Source organism: Mus caroli, unplaced genomic scaffold (assembly GCF_978045245.1).
Source record: "Mus caroli unplaced genomic scaffold, Mus_caroli_1 scaffold_4, whole genome shotgun sequence".
Classification (NCBI taxonomy): Eukaryota; Metazoa; Chordata; class Mammalia; order Rodentia; family Muridae; genus Mus; species Mus caroli.
This window is the reverse complement of record NW_028227259.1, coordinates 91,319,732-91,335,280: the sequence shown is the minus strand read 5'-3', so window position 1 is coordinate 91,335,280 and position 15,549 is coordinate 91,319,732. Positions and strand designations below refer to the sequence as shown.

General features: G+C 41.2%; 1 pseudogene; it reads right to left on the bottom strand.

Moving 5' to 3' along the window:
• Positions 1–200: 200 nt before the first annotated feature.
• Positions 201–9,799, bottom strand: LOC147005186 (heat shock cognate 71 kDa protein-like; annotated as a pseudogene).
• Between the last annotated feature and the right edge of the window lie 5,750 nt (positions 9,800–15,549).

Here is a 15,549-nt window from a genome sequence, read left to right as displayed (position 1 = left end):
GTGAGGTACTTATATATTGGTATAGCAGTATGTCATTTTATGATTTTTTTTATCTAGCTATAAACACACACACACACACACAACTCCTACTCAGTGATTTCTTTGTGATAATTTAAATAGTTTTACTATATATTCCCTATTACAACTGTCATGTAACATTACCCTATGGAATAATGTTGTACCCTAGTATTTGGATTGACTTAATCCACTTCTTCAATGGTTGGTCCTTATGAAGCACAACCAGATAGAGGAATGCCTTCACCTGAGAAGCCACCAGGTATTCCCCCAAGCATACCATGAGCACTCTGGTACAGCTTGATAATGATAGGATGTAGGCTTTCTCCAGTTCTTTCTGCTGATGCTCAAATACTTCCTTCTCTGCAGTCTGGTTCTTATCCAGAGAGCTGATGATTTCATTACACTTGCCAAGAATCTTCTGTGTGTCCTCATCATTGACCTTTCCTTGAAGTTTCTCATCTTCAACAGTTGAAGGCATAAGACTCTAGTGAATTCTTGGAGGAAACCTCATCTCTCTGCTTGTCATCCTCAGCTATGTACTTCTCAGCTTCTTAGTCTATGCACTCAATATCCTCCTTGCTCAAGAGTCTCTTGTCTTTAGTGATTGTGATCTTGATCTCCTTCCCTGTGCTTTTATTTCCAACACAAACATTGAGGATGCCATTAGCATTGATGTCAAAAGTAACTTCAAACTGAGGAACCCCTCAGGGTGCGGAAGGTATGTCTGTGTGCATCAACTTTCCAAGCTGGTTGTTGTTCTTGGTCATGAAGTCCTGTCCTTTCAACGTTTCTCCAGCAAAACACACTCAGACAACCGGATCCTCCTCACATCTCCCCCTTTTCTATTATTTAAGAGCAATAGGCCACCCATATAATGAGAGTGGAGATAGAGGTCAAATTCCCAGTGTGCAAAAATAGGGGCTTTACACAAAACCTCCTCCCAGGCTCATCACCCGGAGGGGTCTTGGTCCGCTCCCATGTCGTTTTTCCTGGGGGGAAGGACACTTGGACACGCAACCTTCATATGAGATGACATGACTCCCTAGATTAGGCTCATTTTATGCCGCGGAGCCTTTCTACTGCAGTGCTTACCAGTGCAACTCTCCTGGGCTGCTGAAGCACACTCACTCTATCCCGTGCAATGAGAGTAGCCTCGTGGGGTGCAAGAGCTGAGCGGCCAGTGACCTACTGCTTAAGCATAGATAACCATATACCAGGGGAGGCACTGTGTTCGAGTGCTGCAAGTGCTTGGGTTATTGCCATCTTGTCCCTTTTTGTTTGGGCTTTAAGTTTACAGACCATCCAGAGCAAAAGCAACGCTCCACTGCATAGGATCACAGCAAACAAGCCTATCCCCACCCACTCCTTAAAGCAGGAAAATGCAGAGGAAATCCAGGTGGAGAAACCCTTTGTCAGCGAAAGGTCAAGACACATAGAATTCACTTGTAGAATAGCAACTCTCAATTCTCGAAGCGTTTGTTCAAATTCCATGGTCCAATTCTGTAACATATAGCGAGACAAAGTTTTTGATAAATTTGCTGCTCTTGTAAGATTTTCAAACTGAACAGAAGTAACACAAAGACCAGGCATCTTGTATTCAAAACCCAATTGAGCCAACTGCCAAAGAATATTCACCTGCTCTTGGACTAAGTCGATGCACTGATTTATCAGCATCAACCCTCCTTGTATTTGTGAGTTGGCTGTGGCTTGTTTATCTAAAGCTGTTGTGACCGTCATAGAAATCTCATTAATAGTTTGTGTTATTTGAATACTAGTAGATAGAGTGAGTGCCAATGCTGTGACAGAGGCTGCAACCGCCGCTGTGGCCACCAATCCAACTATAATAGCAGAAATACCAAAATCTCTTTTCTCTTGAAACAAACTCAACTATTAGGGGCATCTACAGGAATAGGGACAAATCTAGGCATGCGGGTAACCAAAGCAAAAGGATATTTATTGGCATCCCAGCATAGGGCATAAAAACATTTTTCTTGTGAGCAATCTATCTCTACCTGATTCTGATTCAAGCTTGTTTTACTTACCACCCATAAAAACGGGGGCCATACACATACCGGGGTGGCAGTAAAATTTACCTCTTTTTGTTTTTTATATTTAACATTGGATGTAGTCCATTTAAAATTTGAACCCTGTTTTTCATTCTGGCGCGGGGTACTTCTCTAATCAAAGGTCATTTCTCCTTTCTCACTAGAACCTCCTCCAATCATTGCCATGGGGGCGAGATCAGTACAGCTTCCATTAACCCCACAAACCAAGCACTGATCAAAAGGGTTAGTATTAGTTCGGAGGGGGTCCATATTACTAAAATCATATCCAGAAAAAGTATCATTATACTCTCTACTAATATATGGGGAAAAGGAAAAATATTTCTCTACTGCCCAAGTATATTTTTTTAGCTTGGCAGCCTGTCCAAGGTAGCGTTACATCTTCCATGGACCCTTCCTTGCAAAAGGGTGCCATTCTAGGTTGTGAAGGCGGCTTATTTCCAGAACTTCCACCTTTTCGGCTGGGCCACCATCCTCTTATAACTATGGCATCAGCCTTCATGTCAAAAGCTGCTCCGCCAAAAGAGGCTCTTTTTAACCAGGCTGCTGATTGATTATACAAGGATATGCATTGACTCTTATCTTGCAATGAAGAAATTAGTACAAAGCACAGGCTTCCCTATATGAAGAAAGTTCTATTTTCTTGCAAGGCCTGAATCTGTTCATCTAAAGGCAAATAGGCAAGTCCTAGTTCTTTATCTGTAGTAAAAAAGCATGGTAATATTTGTGCATTATGCATTACTGGCATAGGAAGAGGGAAAGTTGACATAATTCCCCATCTAAACTCACCATATATACTAGGAACCAGAATCTCCAGCATGAGGAGTATGATCCATCAATGTCTTGAGATCTTGTTCTTGTGACTCATCGTCTGAGAGCTGGATTCTTCAAGTGAGGCGTTCTGGAATCCAAAAGGGATTATCTTCCTCCTTGGAAAAACACATATAGCTCCCCTGGATCTTATTAGAATAGGATCCGGGCCTCTCCATTTTCCTGTCAAGACATCTTTCCACTTTACCATTTCCTTGGGCCTATCAGGTTCTGAACAGTAACGTTCAGCAGCAGTATGGCCTTGAGCATCAAGATTTAAAAAATTAAGAGTGAAGAGTGCCATAGAAACAGCTACTCTTGGTATTGAGGGTAGAGCCTCCTCGACTCCCCCCTTTTGTTTAATTAAATAGAACTTGAGAGTGCGATGGGCACGTTCTACAATGCCTTGTCCTTGAGGATTATATGGAAGACCAGTCATATGAGTCACATTCATCTGATGACAGAACTGTTGAAATTTTTGAGAAGTATAGGCTGGTCCATTGTCTGTCTTAAGAAGTTAAGGTTTTCCCAAGCACTCCATGCCTCGAGGCAATGTTGAATTACATGTGAGGTCTTTTCTCCTGTTAGAGGTGTAGCAAATATGATACAAGAGCAGGTATCAATAGAAACATGTAAATACTGAAGTCTTCCAAAGGATGAGATATGAGTAACATCCATTTGCCAGACCTGCAAAGGCCTTATGCCACGTGGGTTTATTCCCACATAAGGAACAAGCAAAAATTCACAGCAATTTTGGCATTGAGTAACAATTTCTCTAGCTTTTTTTCTAGTTAATGAGAAGCGGTGATGTAAAGTCTCAGCTGTCACATGAAAGCGTTTATGAAATTCTTTTGCAGCTTCTGTCTGGGAAGACAGAGCAACAGCCACGATTCTAGTGGCTTTGTCTGCTAAGTCATTTCCATGAGACATAGGGCCAGGAAGGCCAGAATGAACTCTGACATGAGTAATATAGACACGATGTCTTCTGTGTAACAAGGCTGACTGAATTTGTTGGAAAATGTGAGCAAGCTTACTAGATGGTTTAATTAAGCCTGCAGCTTCAAGTGTATTGACTGCATTAACTACATATAAGGAATCAGATATAATATTGAGTGGTCCTGGGAAAGTGTTAAGGACTTCTAGTACCACCAAACACTCTACAACCTGGGGTGATGTCTCATTATATTGTTTGGATTTTACTTGGTCATTTATTACATATGCACCTATGCCAGATTTGGATCCATCTGTATATACTACCACCCCATCTGCAGGTGGGTGTTTAGCTGTAATTATTGGAAACACTATGGCTTGAGTTAAGGCAAACTGCAAAATTGGATGTTTAGGAAAATGATTATCAATTCTTCCTGAATAGGAGGCAACCAAGACTGCTCAATCATCAGTCGTTGCTGCCAAGGTTTGAACTTGAGCAGAGATATAAGGCACGATTAGTATATGAGGTTCCTCTCCAAAGTGCATAATGGCAGCTTTTATTCCCCTAACTGCAAGTTGAGCGACTGCATTAGGATACCATTCAATAATTTTTGCTGGGGAAGCATTAGGGTGGACCCACAATAAGGGTCCATTTTGCCACAAGACTGCTGTTGGCAACTGTGCAGTTTTAATATGCACAATTCAAATGAATTTGATTTATCAATACGTAGTAATTGGGCATCTTGTAAGGCTTTTTCTATAGTTTGTAAAGCTTGATATGCAGCTGGGGTAAGTGCTCTTTGGGAGGAGATGTGAGTATCTCCTTCTAAAATATCAAATAAAGGCTTTAACTCTGCGGATGGAATTTTCAAAAATGGTCTCAGCCAATTAATATATCCCAGTAATTTTTGAAAATCATTTAAGGTGTGTAATTGATCTTTGCGAATCTCTAATTTTTTGAGGAACAATTTTATCAGGATAAATACGTGACCCTAGGAAGGTTCCCATTTGAGCAACTTGCACCTTATCAGTGGCTACTTGCAATCCCCATTGACCTAATGTCTGTATTAATATAGGTTATGCATCTTGCAATAATTGTGAATTTTCATGACAAAGGAGTATGTCATCCATATAAATTTCTACGAGCAGAGATGGAAAGTGATTTCTAACTGATTTAAGTGCCATTTGCACGTACAGTTGATACATGGTAGGACTATTTGCCATCACCTGAGGTAGGACCTTCCATTGATACCATTGATCAGGTTCCAAATGGTTAATGGCTGGGATGGTAAATGCAAATCTTTGTCTATCTTGAGGACACAGAGGTATAGAGAAAAAACAGTCTTTAATATCTATAATTATAATCTCCCAATTTTTTGGTAAGGCATAAAACAATGGTAGTCCTCGCTGAACTGGCCCAAACAGGCACATTTGTGCATTAATTGCTCTGAGATCATGTAATAAGCGCCATTTGCCTGATTTTTTCTTAATGGCAAAAATTGGAGTATTCCACGGTGAGGTAGAGGGCTCTAAATGTTCCAAATGTACCTGTTCTTTGACTATTCTGGTTACAGCTTCTAATTTTTCAGAGGTTAGAGGCCATTGAGGAACCCATACAACTTCCTCCATAAGCCATGGTATGGGCATAGAGCCCCCAATGGCCCCTAGAAAACACCTAGACCTTGTCTTCCCTTATTGCCTTCTTGAGAGATAGGTTCAAGTCCACCCTGCTCTCCTTTCCCTAATCCTTTTCCTTTTGTATAGCCTATTTTTCTCATCATTTGAACAGCTTGTGTTGAGTATTCATTAGTAAAGGTCATTTCCATTGCCTGTAAAATATCTCTCCCCCAGAGATTAACTGGGAATGGTAAGACATAAGGAGTGAATTGTCCCACTTGACCTTCAGGCGCTTGCCAGCTCAAAGAACGGGAGCTAATAGTGGGACAGGACTAATACCCTAAGCCTTGTAAAGAGTGTGATGACTGAGTTATGGGCCAGGCTTTTGGCCACCAGTGAGAAGAAATAATACTTTTGTCTGCTCCTGTATCTAAAATCCCCTTAAATTGTTTCCCTTCTATAACTAACTCTAAGGATGGCCTGGAACCTAAAGACACTATTAAGTAAGCAGAATCATTTCCAGTAGAACCAATTCCTCTGGCAGCTCGAGGGACACCAGAGGAGGGAAAACAGCCATGTAGGCTTGGCAGAATTATTAGTTATGCTATTCTATCCCTTTGTGATATAGAAAAGACACCTTGTGGACAAGAACAGAGAACCTGGAGTTCCCCTTTATAATCCTGATCTACAACTCCAGGGTGAACAATGAGACCTTGTAATGTGAGAGAAACCCAGCCCAAAATTAGACCGACACTTTCAGATGGCAAAGGTCCCTTGTAATCAGTAGGAATTGGCTGCACTCCCAGCTGAGGCATCAGCATGAATTGGGTGGAGGCATGGAAGTCCAATCCAGCCAAGCCTTTTGTTGCCCTGCGGACCATGGTGTCCACCTGTTGCTCACCTGAGTCCCATATGTTTTGGGGCCCTGGGACTTGAGGGCCCGAAACTCGTTTTTTGAAATGCTTTCATTCTCATTTTCTACCACTTGAGGGGGTCCTGGCTGCAAGAGCCTGCCTTGTACATCTCTAATTGTACGACAGTCTTTAGCCCAATGATATCCTTTACCACATTTCGTACACAATCCTGGTGCTGACCTTTTTATAGGGACTCTGCAGTCCTTTTTTAAATGTCCTGGTTTGCCACAATTAAAGCAAAGTTTGAGGTCAGCTGAATCCGAGTGCTTCCTCCCCTGCAGAATGGCTGCTGCCAATCCAGCATTAGTAAGTGGCCCTCTAAGCTCATGGCAAACCTTTAACCAGTCCTGTAACCCTTTACTCTTCCTAGGTGTGATTGCTGATCTGCATCCTGCGTAGCTTGTTCATAAACCAATTGTTCAATTAAAGGCATAGCTGCTTCTGGGTCTCCAAATATTCTCCCTGCTGCCTCTGTCATTCTGGCTACAAAATCTGAGAATGACTCCTGTGCACCTTGGATAATCTTTGTCAAATGTCCACTCGCCTCCCCCTTCCTAGGTAGTGCTTTCCACGCCTGAACAGCGGCAGCTGAGATTGGAGCATATGCTCCCCAATGATAATTTGTCTGGTTAGCAGCGTGTTTTCCCTGACCTGTAAGTAATTCAAAAGTCCACGTTCTTTGATCCCCTTCCATGGTAGCATTAGCCCTTGCCTGCGTCTGGCAGAAATCTTGCCACAATGCTTTCCATTCTAGATACATTCCCATATTTGGAACCACAGCTTTTATCACTGTTGTCCAGTCCCCGGGAGTCACTGCCAAGGCCGCAAGCCTTTTGCCTTGTGCTACAGTGAAATTGCCACTGACTCCATAGTTAAGGACAGACTCGGTAAGCTCTTAACCTGTGGATACTCTACCTGAGCTTGAATATGCCCACCCTCGGCTCCTTCAAAGACCAGAAATGCCTGTTGCATCTTCCTTTGTTTCTCTCTTGGAATGAATGAGTCTGTGCACTGCCTCTCTGGGCAGGGCTGACGCACTATGCAGGGTGGGAGCTCTGCATAGTGCAGAGGTGCACTATGACCTTGAAGCCGAGAGCCCGGAGGCTGAGCAGCAAGCTATCCTTCGCCAGCCGCTTTTGGCTTTTTTTCTTGACTGATTAGTTTGCATTTTATCTGGCTGGTACTTTTCTCTCTCATAACAAGCTTTTTCCTCCTCCAAGTCTGTTTCCTCAGAGGGGCTAAGTTCTTCATCTGATTCTGAGCTGCTAAGAGCTAGCTCCTTAAACTCATCTATCGGCAGGTATAGGCTCCCTCTTCTAGGAACCTCTGCTAATTGAGCTTTTCTCCTTTGTTTTTTCTCCTCCTTTCTTCTTATCTCTCCCCGGGTATTCTTCCCCAGCATAATCTTTTCCTCAGGTTCAAGACCCATGGAAAGGGCTGTATGCTTATTTGGTGCACCGTTTTTCCTCGTTGCTCCTACTCTCTCTCCCTGCTCTGCCTCTGATAGGCTTTCTTGAACTTCGTCCAGAATTTTCTGTCCTGCCTTAACTACTTGTTGACATTCCTTGTCCTTTAAGCACGATCTAATGAGCTTCCACAATGGCATGGTTCCTGCTTTAAGTTTGCCGTTCTCCTGCTCCCTAACTAAATCTTCCCTGAGTTTCTCCCAAGAGGGGATAGTTAAGGACCCTGAGCACGCAAACCATGGTGCTATGCGATCTCTTTTACAAAACCTTCTAGTGTCTTGGTGGAGATTTTCAAGCCACGCTGCCTCAGGACCGACTGTAAGACGGTCACCACAGAGTGGGAAGCTCCCATGCTATCTTCTTGCCTTTTTTCTAACCTTGCCTGACCTCCTCTGAACACTAGTTAGCAATTCCTCCTGTGGAAACTGTATGCAACCTAAAGAAAAGAACGAGCCCTGTGAAAAGGAACAGAAAGGCTTCTAACGCTGGAGAAAATTCAAGGCCATACCTTGCAGAGCTGTATTGTCCCATAGTTCTGAATCTGCCCCATGTGAAATGGGGGTCTCCTTTAGGCGCCTGGGGATGATATAGTCCCGGGTATCTGCGCCACTATGTCCTTGTAACGTTTTGCCAGCAAAACACACTCGGACAACCGGATCCTTCTATGGCAAAGCTTTATTGCTTACTTATCAGGAAGACCCCGAATCCAGGAAACTCAGTCCTTTTATAACACACAAAAAGTGGTTGGAGACGTGTACCTCCCTGACTGGCTGCTCACCATTAGCCCAGATGACGCCACAGGACAGGCAGGGCACAAGGCATGGAAAAAAACCCCAGCACATGCGCAGACTACTTGTTTACCAGTTAGAACACCGGATATCAGCGCCATTGCAAGGGCGGCTCCTCACAAAGTCCCTTTCACCTTCATACATCTGAATGACTACACCTGGCTGGTTGTCAGAGTAGGTGGTAAAGTCCGTCTGCTTGGTGTGGATGGTCATATTGTGCTTGATTGTGACAGTCTTGACTCCACTAGCAGTTTCAATACCCTGGGAAAGAGGAGTGACATCTAAGAGCAGCAAATCCTGAACATTCTCAGACTTGTCTCCACTTAGAATGGCTTCCTGGACAGCTGCATCATAAGCAACAGCTGCATTGGGGTTAATGCTCATGTTTAGTTAGCTTTCATTGAGGAAGTATTGCAGAAGTTTCTGAATGTTGGGGATTCTGGTAAAAAAAAAAAAAAAAAAAGACTCCCCCAGTCAATATCATGGATATGTGAATTGTCTAAAAGACATTTTGAAGACCTGTTTCTACAGGGTCCAGCTCACCACAGATCAGTTCAACATTTAATCCCTCCAATTGAGCCTGGGTAATGGAGCTATAGAAGTTAATTCATTCATAGAGATAATAAATCTCAATACTCGCTTGGGTACTGGAGGAGAGGATACCCTTGGCCTGCTCACAGGCAGTGCAGAGGAGCTCGACAGCTCTGCTGTTCTCACTGATATCTTCTTGTGCTTTCACTTAAACTTAACAATGGGATGTTTGACTATTCAGTTGTCAAAGTCTTTTCCACCCAAGTAGGTTTCTCCAGATGTTGATTTGACTTTAAAAGTTCTATGCTCAATAGTGACAATTAGCACAACAAAAGTGGCACCTCCAAAGTAAAAAATCAAAACTTTCTTTACAGGTGTGACCTTCTTATCCAAACCATAAGCAATAGCATCAGCAGTTGGTTCATTGAAAATTCAAAGTCTGTTGAGGCCAGCCGTAGTTCAAGAACCTTTTGTTTCCATCCTCTGAGAGTCCTTGAAGTAATCTGCCTCAGTGACCATAGCATTGATAACCATCTTTCCAAGGTAAGCTTCTGTAATTTCCTTCATCTTTTTCATAACCATTGAGTACACTTCTGCTGGGGAGAATTTGCCTCTCTTTTGTATTTGAATTAGATCTTGGACCTGCCTGCATCACTTACCATATAAAGGCTAGTGCTTCATATTATACAGAACAATAGTATCATCAAACCTATATCCAATCAGACATTTGGGATCAAAACTGTGTTGGTGGAGTTCATTTAAATCAGATTTTTAACAGCATTCCCAGTTAATTCTCTGTCAGTGAAAGCTACACAGACAAGTGTGCTGTGTTTACTACTGTCAATGGTAATTATTTACACATTGTCATGCTGGAAGACAGCCACACAGGAGTAGGTGGTGCCAACATCAGTGTCAACACCTCCATTGGATATGGTTGATTGTATATAGGCCTGGCTATGCTGTCTATAGGACCACACAAATCACCTAATGCTGCCTCTGTGTTCAATGAGCACACCTACTGAGCTTATTTACCTTTTTAAAATATATATTTCTGTCCAGGGCTGAAAAATTAGGATTACATTCCATATGTGAGTGTTTCTCTGAACTAGAGTATTTCTCGCCTTCTCAACAGTCATCAATCACCTGTAGATCCTCATCTGCTGATGGAATTCTTTAGTAATTCTTTTGACCCCATGCGTATCTAATATGCCACTGTCATTATACTGGCCACATCTACTACATCTTTGTATGTAAATATAGCTCTCCATTATAAAAACAAATGATTTCTCTTTCCCTTGAAACCAATGTGGACTATTACAGATATATAGCTGGTGAAAATATGGTGAATTAGTTCATAGAGTGCCCAACATGAACAGATGCAATTGTCAGGGAAACCTAACTTACCTGAATATCCTCTCTTCTACTGCAAACTGCTCTGTCCATATCAGGCTTAGGATTATTCAAAGTATTCAACATGCTTAGATCTCATTGAAGAAGTACAAAGAATTTGAAAGGTCAAGCCAACATCTTTCTAAAACCTACCAGTCTTGTAGAAATTCTTGCCAGTGGTAATGAAATAGATGCTCTCCAGAGCACAGACTTTAAAAGAATACTCATCAGCATCATCAAAGACTCAGAGTATTAAATGACACAAAGCAACAGCTTAGTGAAATTAAGGAGAAAGAGCTTAAGAGGAAGGAAACCACGGTGATGCCCAGGAAAACAGAAAGATAAGGCTGGTGGACAGGGAACTCCTAAACCTGATAAACAGCTTCAGTGAAGTAGCTGGATATAAAATTAACTCAAAAAAGTCAATGGCTTTTCTCTACCCAAAGAATAAACAGGCTAAGAAAGAAATTAGGGAAACAACACCCTTCACAATAGTCACAAATAATATGAAATACCTGGGCATGATTCTAACTAAGGAAGTAAAAGATCTGTAAGATAGGAACTTCAAGTCTCTGAAGAAAGAAATCACAGAAGATCTCAGAAGATGGAAAGATCTCCCATGCTCATGTTTTGGCAGGATCAATATAGTAAAAATGGCTATCTTGACAAAAGCAAACTACAGATTCAATGCAATCCCCATCGAAATTCCAACTCAATACTTCAATGAATTAGAAAGGGAAATTTGCAAATTCATCTGGAATAACAAAAAACGTAGGAGAGCAAAACCTCTTCTCAATGATAAAAGAACCTCTGGTGGAATCACCATGCCTGACATTAAGCTGTACTACAGAGCATTTGTGATAAAAAAAATAAAATAAAATAAAATAAACTGCATGGTACTGGTATATCAACAGACAAGTAGACCAATGGAATAGAATTGAAGACCCAGAAATGAACCCACACACCTATGGTCACTTGATCTTTGACAAGGGAATTAAAACCATCCAGTGGAAATAACACAGCATTTTCAACAAATGGTTCTGGCAAAACTGGCGGTAATCATGTAGAAGAATGCGAATTGATCCATTCCTATCTCCTTGTACCAAGGTCAAATCTAAGTGGATCAAGGAACTCCTCATAAAACAAGAGACAGTGAAACTTATAGAGGAGAATGTGGGCAAAACCCTCCAAGATATGGAAACAGGGGAAAAATTCCTCAATAGAACAGCATTGGCTTGTGTTGTAAGATCAAGAATTGACAAATGGACTTCAAGTACAATGTTGAATAGGTATGGAGAAAGTGGACAGCCTTGTCTAGTCCCTGATTTTAGAGGGATTGCTTCAAGCTTCTCACCATTTACTTTGATGTTGGCTACTGGTTTGCTGTAGATTGCTTTTATCATGTTAGCAATGGGCCTTGAATTCCTGATCTTTCCAAGACTTTTATCATGAATGGGTGTTGGATCTTGTCAAATGATTTTTCTGCATCTAACGAGATGACCATGTGGTTTTTGTCTTTGAGTTTGTTTATATACTGGATTACGTTGATGGATTTCCGTATATTGAACCATCCCTGCATCCCTGGGATGAAACCTACTTGGTCAGGATGGATGATTGTTTTGATGTGTTCTTGGATTCGGTTAGCAAGAACTTTATTGAGGATTTTTGCATCAATATTCATAAGGGATATTGGTCTGAAGTTTTCTATCTTTGTTGGGTCTTTTTGTGGTTTGGGTATCAGAGTAATTGTGGCTTCATAGAATGAGTTGGGTAGAGTACATTCTGTTTCTATTTTGTGGAATAGTTTGTGAAGAACTGGCATTAGATCTTCTTTGAAGGTCTGATAGAACTCTGCACTAAACCCATCTGGTCCTGGGCTTTTTTTAGTTGGGAGACTATTAATGACTGCTTCTATTTCTTTGGGGGATATAGGGCTGTTTAGATCATTAACCTGATCTTGATTCAAATTTGGTACCTGATATCTTGTACTTGAAGTCCTAGCCAGAGCAATTCGACAACAAAAGGAGATCAAAGGGATACAAATTGGAAAAGATGAAGTCAAAATATCACTTTTGGCAGATGATATGATAGTATATATAAGTGACCCTAAAAATTCCACCAGAGAACTCCTAAGCCTGATAAACAGCTTCGGTGAAGTAGCTGGATATAAAATTAACTCAAACAAATCAATAGCCTTTCTCTACACAAAGAATAAACAGGCTGAGAAAGAAATTAGGGAAACAACACCCTTCTCAATAGTCACAAATAATATAAAATATCTTGGCGTGACTCTAACTAAGGAAGTGAAAGATCTGTATAATAAAAACTTCAAGTCTCTGAAGAAAGAAATTATAGAAGATCTCAGAAGATGGAAAGATCTCCCATGCTCATGGATTGGCAGGATCAACATTGTAAAAATGGCTATCTTGCCAAAAGCAATCTACAGATTCAATGCAATCCCCATAAAAATTCCAAATCAATTCTTCAACAAATTAGAAAGTGCAATCTGCAAATTCATCTGGAATAACAAAAAACCTAGGATAGCAAAAACTCTTCTCAAGGATAAAAGAACCTCTGGTGGAATCACCATGCCGAACCTAAAGCTCTACTACAGAGCAATTGTGATAAAAACTGCATGGTACTGGTATAGTGACAGACAAATAGACCAATGGAATAGAATTGAAGACCCAGAAATGAACCCACACACCTACGGTCACTTGATCTTCGACAAGGGAGCTAAAAACATCCAGTGGAAGAAAGACAGCATTTTCAACAAATGGTGCTGGCACAAGTGGTTGTTAACATGTAGAAGAATGCGAATCGATCCATTCCTATCTCCTTGTACTAAGGTCAAGTATAAGTGGATCAAGGAACTTCACATAAAACCAGAGACACTGAAACTTATAGAGGAGAAAGTGCAGAAAAGCCTTGAAGATATGGGCACAGGGGACAAATTCCTGAATAGAACAGTAATGGCTTGTGCTGTAAGATCTAGAATTGACAAGTGGGACCTCATGAAACTGCAAAGCTTCTGCAAGGCTAAAGACACCATCAATAAGACAAAAAAACCACCAACAGATTGGGAAAGGATCTTCACCTATCCTAAATCAGATAAGGGACTAAAATCCAATATATATAAAGAACTCAAGAAGGTGGACTCCAGAAAGTCAAATAACCCCATTAAAAAATGGGGCTCAGAACTGAACAAAGAATTCTCACCTGAGGAATACCGAATGGCAGAGAAACACCTGAAAAAATGTTCAACATCCTTAATCATCAGGGAAATGCAAATCAAAACAACCCTGAGATTCCACCTCACACCAGTCAGAATGGCTAAGATCAAAAATTCAGGTGACAGCAGATGCTGGTGAGGATGTGGAGAAAGAGGAACACTCCTCCATTGTTGGTGGGATTGCAAGCTTTTACAACCACTCTGGAAATCAGTCTGGCGGTTCCTCAGAAAATTGGACATAGTACTACAGGAGGATCCAGCAATACCTCTCCTGGGCATATATCCAGAAGATGTCCCAACCGGTAAAAAGGACACATGCTCCACTATGTTCATAGCAGCCCTATTTATAATAGCCAGAAGCTGGAAAGAACCCAGATTCCCCTCAACAGAGGAATGGATACAGAAATTATGGTACATTTACACAATGGAGTACTACTCAGCTATTAAAAAGAATGAATTTATGAAATTCCTAGCCAAATGGATGGACCTAGAGGGCATCATCTTGAGTGGAGTAACACAATCACAAAAGAACTCACACAATATGTATTCACTGATAAGTGGATATTAGCCCAAAACTTAGGATACCCAAGATATAAGATACAATTTGCTAAACGCATGAAACTCAAGAAGAATGAAGACCAAAGTGTGGACACTGTGTACCTTCTTAGAATTGGGAACAAAACACCCAGGGAAGGAGTTACAGAGACAAAGTTCGTAGCTGTGATGAAAGGATGGACCATTTAGAGATTGCCGTATCCAGGGATCCATCCCATAACCAGCTTCTAAACGCTGACACCATTGCATACACTAGCAAGATTTTGCTGAAAGGACCCAAATATAGCTGTGTCTTGTGAGATGATGCCGGGGCCTAGCAAACACAGGAGTGGATGTTCACAGTCAGCTATTGGATGTATCACAGGGCTCCCAATGGAGAAGCTAGAGAAAGTACCCAAGGAGCTAAAGGGATCTGCAACCCTATTGTTGGAACAACATGATGTACTAACCAGAACCCCGGAGCTCTTGTCTCTAGCTGCAAATGTATCGAAAGATGGCCTAGTCGGCCATCAATGGAAGAGAGGCCCATTGGACTTGCAAACTTTATATGCCCCAATATAGGGGAATGCCAGGGCCAAAAGAATGGGAATGGGTGAGTAGGGAAGTGGGGGGTGCTATGAGGCACTTTTGGGATAGCATTGGAAATGTAATTGAGGAAAATATGTAATAAAAATATTAAAAATCAAAAAAAAAATAAATGAACAATTAAATACATATGTATATATAAATGAAAAAATAAATATAACTTTAAGAAAAAAAAAAGAATTGACAAATGTTACCTCATAAAATTGCAAAACTTCTGTAAGGCAAAAGACACTGTCAATAAGACAAAAAGGCCACCAACAGATTGGGAAAGAATCTTTACCAATCCTAAATCAGATAGGGGAAAATATCCAATATATATTAAGAACGCAAGAAGGTGGAGTCCAGAAAATCAAATAACCCCATTAAAAAATGGGGCTCAGAGGTAAAAAAGAATTCTCACCTGAGGAATACTGAATGGCTGAGAAACACCCGAAAAAATGTTCAACATCCATAATCATCAGGGAAATGCAAATCAAAACAAACCTGAGTTTCCACCTCATACCAGTCAGAATGGCTAAGATCAGAAATTCAGGAGACAGCAGATGCTGGCAAGGATATGGGGAAAGAGGAGCATTCCTCCATTTTTGGTGGGATTTCAACCTTGTACAACCACCCTGTAAATCAGTCTTTCAGTTCCTCAGAAAATTGGAC